The following is an 11046-nucleotide window of genomic DNA, read 5'->3' on the forward strand; positions in this document are numbered from 1 at the left end:
GTCCTTTTGTTTTGCTTAGACAGGGTCCTGCTGTGTTGCTTGGCCTGGCTAGCCAGGAACTCTTTATGCAGACCAGTTTAGCCTTTGTTTACAGCTCCAGTTGGCAGTGTAAACCTGGGAGAGTGGAGCCTCATTTTGAGGCTGACTAAAGTCTCCTTCAATAGCCACCATTAATTCAGAGCTTCAGGCAAGTTATACTCTGAGGGTTAAGAGGCATCGCATGGGTGAGGTGTTCAATTATAAGGCCATGCGTAGTAAAAACATGTCTTCCCTAGAGGCACATGAATAACAAGGGCTGTAATAAATGCACTGCCATTCACTACACCTGGGCAGAAGCACAAGAACAATTCTGTGTCTTGAAGAAATGGAGGTCACAGGAGTCATATCTTCTTTCCTTACGAGCACTCAGAACCCTCACAAAAACTCCATTCTTGGACTATGTTCTAGCAGGCCTTGAACTCGAAGAGATCTGCAGATATAAGACATGCTACTGCAGAGAGGGCTGCTCTAGACCCGACCACACATAAGCATCCCATGCCACTGTGCTTGGCCACTAGATTAACTGTCTCTAGGATGTTAGCTACTTTTAGGATTTTAGGATACCTATTATTATGTAGCCCAGGTTAGCCTCAAACTGTATCTGTAGCTAAGAAAAGAAAAGAGAAGGAAAGGAAAGTGAGCAAACCCAGCACATGCCGCCTGTCATCCTAGAACTCGAGAGATAGAGAGTCAACACTTCAGAGTCACTTGACATGGGGGAGCCTGGGCTAATAAGACCCTGACTCCAGAAGAAGGAACTTAACCCAGGGATGGAGTGAAGTGATGCCATTGAGGGGTGATCGCGAGACACGAAAGTCACCAGTTTTTGAGTACTGGTGTCCTCATATGAAGAGAAGAGGCAGAAGCAAGCACACCTCTTAGAGCTAAGGCCAGCCTGGTCTACCAGTCTTTTCCAATCCACCTAGAACTACATAATGAGAAACCCTGTCTCAAAAAGTGTGTGTGTCTCAAGGACCCAGAGGACATGTTCTCATTCTCCATCTCTTACCACGCAATGCTTTGTTTGCACTTACTGGGCACCTTGCCAGCAAGAAGGCATCAGTCAGTGTTGAGCCTTTAACCTCCAAAACATACATTAAACTGGATGAATCCTTTATAAGCCTACCCAGTCTTGGGCATTTCACTATAGTGGCATGAAGCAGAGTAAGACACCCAGACAAGGCAGAGGTAGATCTAGGGCCTTGATGTCTCTCTGTCAACCTTTTACTGCCTAGTTAAGGCTGTCCAGTGAGAGATGATGGGCATGCTACTGACCTTTCTATGACCTTTTGGACTATGGCTTCTGCCATTTACTGTACTGGTAGGGCATGCTAGCTGGGTGGGACCAGGGAGCCAGTTACACTGTTACGACTTTCTCTTTGCCTTTGATGGTTAATTTTTTTTCTTTTTTCTTTTTTTCGGAGCTGGGGACTGAACCCAGGGCCTTGCACTTGCTAGGCAAGCGCTCTACCACTGAGCTAAATCCCCAACCCCGATGGTTAATTTTTTAAAAGTTTTTTTTTCCAAGTGGGGCGGTTTAATGAGAGAAGAGTAGAAGAGCAGAAAGGCGGCCCGCCATGGGTACAGAAAGGGGGGCATGGCGAAGGGGGAAAGAGAAGCAAAGAACAAAGAGAAAGAGGGGGTAAGAGGTCTAAAAGTTTTTATTATTATTATTATTATTATTATTACTATTACTATTACTATTACTATTATTGACTATGAATCCTTGACTAGTCTGGAACTTGCTATGTAGACCAGACTGGCCTTGAACTCACTGAGATCCACCTACTGCCTCCCAAGTACTCGGATTAAAGGCCTGTGCTACCATGCCCAGACATTTTTATATTTTTATCTTTTTAAAGATTTATTTTATTTATATGAATACACTGTAGCTGTCTTCAGACACACCAGAAGAGGGATGGTTGTGAGCCACCATGTGGTTGCTGGGAATTGAACTAAGGACCTCTGGAAGAGCAGGTCAGTGGTCTTAACCACTGAGCCATCTCTCCAGTCCCCTATATTTTTATTTGTGTCTGTGTGTGTCTGTGTCTGTGTGTCTGTGTCTCTGTGTGTCTGCATATAGGTATGTGCATTGTGTGCAGTGCCTGTAAGAGCCAGAAGAGGGCGTGAGATCTGAAACTGGAGTTACAGGCAGTTGTGAGCTGCCTGCCACATGGGTGCTGGGAACTAAACTTGCTCTTGCTGGCACTGAAGACACATGCTACACTTAAGAGCAAGGAAAATACTCCTGTACATAAAAATTTAAAATGAATCAAGGCATTAAAGTGAAAAGGTGCCATGGGGTTTAACGTGTAGTGCTAGGGTGCTTAGCATGCATTAAGTCCCTAGGTTCAGTTCTCATTGTCACCATTAAAAAAAAAAAAAAAAAAAAGCAGTGATGTAGTGATGTGACCCATGTAAATACATCTGCAACCTGAGAGCTGACTCTGATTCCTAGGACTCGTGGTGGAAGGGAGAACAGATTCCCACATGTTTTCCTTTGCTCTTTACATGCGTGTCTTGGCTTGTGCTTGGATGCACACACACACACACACACACACACACACACACACACACACACACACACAAGTGTATGGATGTAATAAAAAATTTTAAAAAGAGAGAGGGGCTGGGGAATGCAGCCCAGAGTGGCTGACTTAAACAAGTGCCTTCAGGGACACCTGTGTCTTTGTGTCAGACGAACATGGTATAGAACACAAGAGTATGTTTGAGGCTCCAGGTGTCCCTCTTTATCATGAGGTCCTTAAAATAGCCCTAGGAAAATAGTGGAGAGTGCTGGCAGACGTCCTAGCAGCAGAGGGCCATGCATGCTTCCTATCACCAGCCATGAGTCATGGTGACGTCACATACCCGGGGTATGACGCACACAGAAAGCACACTGTCACTTCTCCACTATTCTTCCCAAAAAGCTTCAGTCAGCCAACTGATGAGACCCATCTACATAGAGAATCACCTCTGAGGGGTTGGCACAGGGGTCACGCTCACACACGACTGAAGGACAACCATTGGAGAATCTACAGAAGTGTGAGACTAAAGGCAGGGAAGGCTCTTAGCCACATAAAGGACACAGTCTGAGGGAAGGACAGAGAATCAAACAGAACCAAGCCCCAAAGCCATCCTCAGGAAGCCTGTAGCTTAGCAGATAGAATTTTCCTGAGCTGGAGGACATGGGGTATGTTCCTGTAACCCCCATTGTTAGGATGCTAAGGCAGGAGACTTGTGAGTTTGAGGCCAGCCTCGACTACATAATGAGATCCTGTCTCAAACAACCCAAAAGTTATTTTATCTTTATAACGGTTGACATTAAGGGCTGGAGGGAGAGCTCAGCAGTTAAGAACGCTCACTGCTGTTGCAGAAAATCTGAGTTTGGTTTGCAGGACCCATGTGGTAGATCACAACCACTTGTACCACCAGCTCCAGGGATCCAACATCTCCAGATACTGCATGCACATACATACACTCACATGCACATACAAATGCATAGGAGCACACATACATGTACGTACAACTTTTAAAAAATGTTAACATTGGGGCTGGGGTCAAGAGCACTGACTGCTTTTACAGAGGTCCTGAGTTCAATTCCCAGTAACCTCATGGTGGCTCACAACCATCTGTAATGGAGTCTTATGCCCTCTTCTTGTGAGTCTGAAGACAGCTACAGTATACTCATACATAAAATTTTTTAAAATGTTAATATGAGTAATATAAGCATCTGGGAATAAGTATACACAAGAACCCTGTAACTGGTTTTACAACTCTTCCCTAAAAATTACTAGGGTTTTTGTGTGTGTGTGATATGTATGGGTGTGTACATGTGTGTCAAGGTACCTGTGCCCTGTATGTTCACTGAGGAGTCCAGAGGGCGACATCTGCTGTCTTTCTTTATTGCTATCTTATTCCCCTAACATAGAAGCCTCTTAATGAAACTGGCTACTGTTGTAGGCAAGCCCGCTTCATCGGCAGCTTCTAGAGTGCTCCTGCCTCTGCCCTGCTCCTACCCGCAGGCACGGGCACCCATGCCTGGCTTTTTAAATTTGTTTTGTTGTTGTTTTGAGACATATCTCTATTATGTAGTCCTCACTGTCCTGGAACTCAGTGTACAGAGCAGGCGGGCCTTGAACTCACAGAGATCCATGATTCTGCCTTCCAAGTGCTGGGATTAAATGTGTGCACCGCCATGCCCAGCTGCCATACCTAGTTTTAATATGGGCTCGAGGGGTTCAAATTCAGCTCTTCATTCTTAGTGGGTATAAATGCTTGTACCCACTAGACCAGCCTAGAAGGCCCGGAGGGATATGAGTCAGCAGGTAAAGGCACTTGCCACTAAACCTGAGGACCCAAGTTCCATTCCTGGGACTCCCATAATGGAAGGAGAAAATATTTCCACAAGTTGTCCTATGACCTCCACATATACTGGCGTACAATTATAAATGAATGAATGAATGTTAAAAACTGTTTCAAACAAGTAAGCCTGAGAAGAACTATTTCAAAACCGATTACAGAAGGAAATGGAGGGGGCTGGGGATTTAGCTCAGTGGTAGAGCGCTTACCTAGGAAGCGCAAGGCCCTGGGTTCGGTCCCCAGCTCCGAAAAAAAAGAACCAAAAAAAAAAAAAAAAAAAAAAAAAAAAAGAAGGAAATGGAGGTTCAGAAAGGTGAGGACAACTGTCCAAAGCCGGGGGGGGGGGGGGTGCTGGAGGCAGGGGTGGTGTCAGCTGTCATTCCGCCACTCAGAAGTCGAAGGATCAAAAGCTTAAGTCCATCCTTAGCTACATGTTAAGTCATGTCTTAAAGGTATTTGACTTTGTTTATTTGGGCGGGTCATATATGCCTTGGTGAGTATAATGGAAGTCGGAAAACATTAAAGGAGTTGGTCTTCTCATGGGTTCTAATGTGAAGACTGAGGTCTTCAGGCTTGGGATCAAAACCCTTTTAAGTCATCTCAATGGCCCCTAGATTGAGAACTTAATCATTTTGGGCTACCTGAAACCTGTATTAAAAAAAAAAAAATCAATCCAGGATAAAATCAACCTGTCTAAGGCCATGAAGCCAGGAAGCATTGCTGCACAACCACATCTTAGTCGCTGTTCCATTGCTGTGAAGAGACACCATGACCAAGGTAACTTATAAAAGAAAGCATTTACTTGGGGAGCTTGCTTACACAGTTAGTTTCACAGGGTGAGTCCATGGCCATCATGGCAGGAGCAAAGCGGCAGACAGGCGAGCACGGTGCAGGAGCAGCAGCTGAGTGCTCACATTTGACACAAAAGTTGGAGTCAGAGGGACAAAATCTGACATGGACTTTTGAAGCCTCAAAGCCCACATAGGGACACAAATCCTCCAACAGGGCCACGCCTCCAATAGGGCCACACCTCCAACGAGGCCACGCCTTCCTAAACAGCCCACCAACTAGGGACCAAGCAGTCAAATACATGAGCGGGTGGATGGTGGCCATCGTCATACAAACTACTACAGCTCCGAAGAGAGCAAAAGGCGAGGAGTTCTGCTCTGTGCTCTGGCACCTCCGTCTGGCTGCAGCGGAGTCTGCATGCACGTATCCCCTGTTGATGGATGTGTGGGGTCACATGGCCACAGCAGTGGATGTTCCTGAACCCATTGGCCGCTCTCCATACCCATACTTGGACCTTCTTGAGGCTACTAAGAAAGAAGACAGCCTGGGCTTGAAGTTGAGGACTTTCGTCATGTGAAATGTCTGAAAATTGCTCACACTCACCAGAAGCATCAGAGAGCCTACGTGTGCCTGTTGTCAGAGTCTTGCTTTTCCCAGTGTGATAGTCACTTATCTTACAAAAAAAAAAAAAAAAAAAAACCTGGGTGTGGTGGCATGGCTACACAGGGAGTTCAAAACCAACTTGGAGTTTGTGAGAGAGGGGGGGGGCAGGGGTGGGGTGGGGACAGAGAGACAGAGACAGAGAAGAGAGAGAGAATTAAATGTCAGCAAGCAAGTCGAATTTGAACCCCTATACCTCATAATGAGAGAACTGACTCCCATAAATTGTTCCCTGACTTACACACACACACACACACACACACACACACACACGAATCTGTGTGTCATATAAAATAAATGTAATTTAAAAAATAAAAATAGAGAATATAGGCAGGTGTGTAATCCCAGCACTCAGAAGACAGAGGCGGGAGAATCTGAAGTTCAAGGTGAGCCTGGCTACAGGAGACTGTCTCAGAAATAAAATAAAATAAAGCTAAGTACAAATAAGCCCTCTCTGCTCTTTTAGACCGCATCTCACTGTGTAGCCCTACCCAGCCTGTAACTCATATTATGGAGGCCAGGCTGGTCTTGAACTCACAGAGATCCAGCTGCTTCTGCCTTCTGAGTCTTGGGATTAAATGTGTGCACCACCACGCCTAGTAACCAAGTACTTTCTTTCTCTCAGTAATTTCCTGGAAACCCTGCTGCCTCTGAGGCTAAAACATATTGGGTGTTCTAGAAAAATGCTAGTCACAGGTCACAACCCAGTCCCTGTGTGTTGCTTTTCCATGGAAGGGAGAGACTAACATGCAGAGTACTCTCAGAGCTACTGCCCTTGGTCCCTCCAGGGCTGGGGAGCTACACCCCACTTGGTGTGCATCTAAAAACCCACCTGTCAAAAGTGGGTGAGCGTGAGACCCGGATCTTCCACTGTTCTTGTACTTAGGGATGAAATCTCCCTCTATCCTCTGCCAACTTGATCCGTCCCCTCCCTTTCCCCTCCCCCACTCCATCCCCCTTCCATCCATCCCAGCCATCCATTCTACTTCCCTGTCTGAGTGAGATTCAAGCACTCCCCCATAGGCCCTCCTTGTTGCTTCCCCTCTTTGGGTGTGTGGATTGTAGCACGACTATCCTGTAATTTATGGCTAATACCCACTTACAAGGAAATACATTCCATGTTTGTCTTTCTGAGTCTGGATTTCCTCACTCAGGATGATATTCTCAAGTTCCATCCATTTGCCCGAAATTTTCATGATGTCATTGTTTTTAATAGCTACGTCGTAATATTCCATTGTGTAAATGTACCACATTTTCTTTATCCATTCTTCGGTTAAGGGACATCTGTGTGGTTTCCAGTCCCTGGCTATTACGAATGAAGCTGCTTTGTGCATAGTTGAGTCCTTGTGGGATGGTGGAGCATCTTCGGGCTATATGCCCAGGAGTGGTATAGCTGGGTCTTGAGGTAGAACTATCCCCAGCTTTCTGAGGAACTGCCCAACTGACTTCCAAAGTGACTAAGTTTTCATTCCCACCAGCAATGGGAGAGCGCTCCTCCTCCTGCATATCCTCGCCAGCATCTGCTGTCCCCTGAGTGTTTGATCTTGGTCATTCTGACTGGCATGAGGTAGAATCTCAGGGTCGTTTTGATTTGCATTTCCCTAATGACTAAGGATGCTGAACATTTCTTTAAGAGAGAACTGCCAAGAAAAACTGGTATAGTGGTGTTTAATCACTCACGCCAACAGAGATGTGTGGGCAAGTGTTTTAGGGAGTCCCCTTAAGCTTAGGGAAAGTGCCGGTTTTACCTTTCCTTCTTTCCTATGTATTTATTTAATATTTAATATTTATTTATTTATTTGTTTAACTATTTACTTTTTGAGACAGGGTTTCCCCGTGTAGCCCTCGCTGTACCGGAACTTGCTTTGTAAAGCAGCCTCCTTGAACTCAGAGACCTGCCTGCATCTGACTCCCCAGTGCTGGGATTAAAGACGTACCCCACCACTGCCTGGCCTGTTTAAAAATAATTTTAATTAAATTTTTGTTTTGTTTTGAGACAGGTTATCTATCATGTAGCCCAGGCTAGCCTGGAACTCACTATGTAGTCCACGCTGACCTGAACTCCTGATGCTCCTGCCTCACCTCCTGAGTGCCATATCACAGCTGCACTTCAGCAAACTTGAAAGATAGCAAGCTGCTTCTAGGAGTGGTAAACTGAGGCACAGCAGCTGCTGTGGCCCTGTGGTTAGGTGGTCAGGGACCAGGATGGGACCGGCGATGAGCTCCAGGATCACGACGACAAGGGAGGCCCACAGAGCACCGCCCCTGGGGTACCCGGGCTCCCCACCCACCGCCCTCAGCAGAGGTGCCTGCGCTCTTGACTTCAGAGCTCGCAGGGATTCTATAAATGGCCAAGCCGCCGCGGACAGGGAGCCCCGCGAGTGAATCAGCGCTGACGTCAGCCGCTCGCCTCGGCGCAGTGCCCTGGCCGCCAGGGGGTACCAGACCTTGCTGAAGCAATCGCCGCTCTCTCAGTGGAAGAAGCTTTTGGTTATGAATTAATTCAAATTCCACTCTACTTCCTTCAGGCTGTGTGACCTGTACAACCGCCTACACCTCTGTTCCTCCTGTAGGACCCTCCTTAGAGGGTCGTTGGGAGGTTTGGGTTGCTATCTTTTTTAATGCTGTTCGATCCTTAGCCCAGCCTTGTGTCTGTCTGTCCATCCGTCTGTCTGTCTCTTCTCTCTCTGTTTCTGTCTCTGGCTCTCCTTTCCCACTCCCTCTTTTCCTCCTGTCCAAAATCTCACTATGAGGCCCTGGCAGGCCTGGATCACACTGCATAGACCAGGCTGGCCTCGGACTCAGAGATCTACCGGACTCTGTCTTCTGAGTACTGAGATTAAAGCCGTTTGCCCCCACGACCAACCATTTCTCTTTTATTTGTTTTTCTTATGTTCTTGCGCTCTCTTTTAATCTTATTGGTCTTTTGAAGTAGGATCTCACTCGTGTAGCCTCTCACATTCGGTATGTAAGTTAAATATGGCCTCGAGTCTCTGATCCTGTGTTGCCTCCTTCCAGTGGCTGAGATTAGAGGCGGGCTCAGTCTGCTGTGCCTGGCTTGTGCCGGGCTGGGAATGGAACCCAAGTATTTTATTTTGAGACAGGTCTTAATTTGTGATGGATAAGCACTGTACCAACTGAATCGAATCTTTGACACTTCATTTTATGTTGTTTGTTTGTTTTCTGAGATGGGTCCATGCCACGTACATAGCGCAGGTTGGGTTCAGAATCACTATGTAGTTGAAGAGGACCTTGAACTCTTGACCTCCCTGCTTGCATCTCCCAAATGATGGGTTGCAGGCACATATCACCAGAGGTCAACTGACAATAAGCTGGGCATCCACCCATCCCTTCTCAAGGTTCATCTGACAGTGCCTGTACAATTTCTGTTTGCCAGCTTGCACGAGGTCTGTTGGTGTACACCTGACACACTAGCACTCAGGGGGCTAGCCTGGGATACACTGTGAAAGCCTAATCTCCAAAAAAAGGAGAGCAGGTACTACTGGCATCTCATAAAGGCCTGGTATGCTGTTAAAGTCACAGTGTTCAGGGCGGGGCTACAGGGCAAAGAATTATCCATTCCAAGCATCAATTCGATGACCGAGACACCAGGTTTGACTCTCAAAGAATTTGGAAGAGAGGCTGAGTTCAAATTCTCCTGTGACACTGACAAACCTCTGTGATATTCCTATGGGAAGGGATTCCACACCCCTGCCTGTGCCTCCATTCCTCCATCCAAAAAGTGCCCATGATAGGGGGCTGGAGAGATGGCTCAGTGGTTAAGAACACTGGCTGCTCTTCCAGAGGTCCTGAGTTCAAGTCCCTACAACCACATGGTGGCTCACAACCATCTGTAATGGGATCTGATGCCCTTTTCTGATGTTTCTGAAGACAGTGACAGTGATATTCATCATATACATTAAATAAGTAAGTAAGTAAGTAAATAAATAAATAAATAAATAAATAGCCATTGGCAAAGTCAGGTTAGACAATGCATGTCTGTGATCCCAGCCACATAGAGGGTAGAGAGAGGCAGATTCCAAGTTCAAGTCCAGTCTGGGAATTTAGTGAGACCTTGTCTCAAGCAAGGTTTGCTTTTTATTGTGTCTGTGTCCGTGTATGTAGTGCCCTTAAAGGCCAGGACAAGGCATCAGATACCTGAAGCTGGAGTTGCAGGAGGTTGTGGCCACCTGATACGGGAGCGGGGAACTGAACTGAGGACCTCTGCAAAAGCAGTGTGTGCTCTTAGCCACTGAGCCATCTCTGCAGCCAGAAAAGGTTTGTCTGTCTGTTTGTTTAATATTCTATATGACTTGAAAACAGACATGGGACTGTTTGGGAAGAGAAAGAAAATTAAATATAAAAAGGGGGAGCAGGGAGGATAGTGGTGGGGGGATAGACGACAATGTGCCTGGTCGTGGTTGTACCTGACTGTCATTTCAGGGCTGGAAGTAGAGGAAGGAGAACCAGGAGTTCAAGGTCATCCTGGGCTACACTGCAAGTTTGAGATCAGCCTGAGCCGCATAAGACATTGTCTCACTCACTGCCCAGAAATATTAGAAATAAACATTTGCATTTCAGTGTGTGTGTGTGTGTGTGTGTGTGTGTGTGTGTGTGTGTGTGTTCACATATACCCCAGCTTGCATGTAGAGGTCTGAGAACAACTTTCAGATTACTCCTTCTATCATGGAGGTCCCAGAAAATCAAACTCAGGTCATCAGGCTTGGTGGCAAGTTCTTTTACCTGCTAGGCCACCTCCTCTGCCCTTCTGTTCACTGTTCGGTATAGCATCTGGAAGCATCTTCAGTCTGTGCTGTTCTCTTACAATGTTGGCGGTTATACTAGATTTTCACATGCTGGGTAAGGGCTTGCCACTGAGGCTTTACCACTGACATGTGTCCCCAACTCGTATCAAAATAAAAATGTATTGTTATTATTACTTATTGTTGTTTTGAGATAGGGTCTAACCATGTAGCCTTGGGTGGTCTGGATCTCTCTTTGATCCACCTGCCTCTGCCTCTTGAGTACTGAGATAAACGGTATGAACTCCATGCCTTGCCAGATGTGCCCTTTAATTGTGGCCAGAAAATTGCAGCTTCTTTTTTTTTTTTTCCTTTTTTTCGGAGCTGGGGACCGAACCCAGCGCCTTGCGCTTGCTAGGCAAGTGCTCTACCGCTGAGCTAAATCCCCAACCCC

This window comes from Rattus norvegicus, chromosome 8 (assembly GCF_021556685.1).
Source record: "Rattus norvegicus strain SHRSP/BbbUtx chromosome 8, alternate assembly SHRSP_T2T, whole genome shotgun sequence".
Lineage (NCBI taxonomy): Eukaryota > Metazoa > Chordata > Mammalia > Rodentia > Muridae > Rattus > Rattus norvegicus.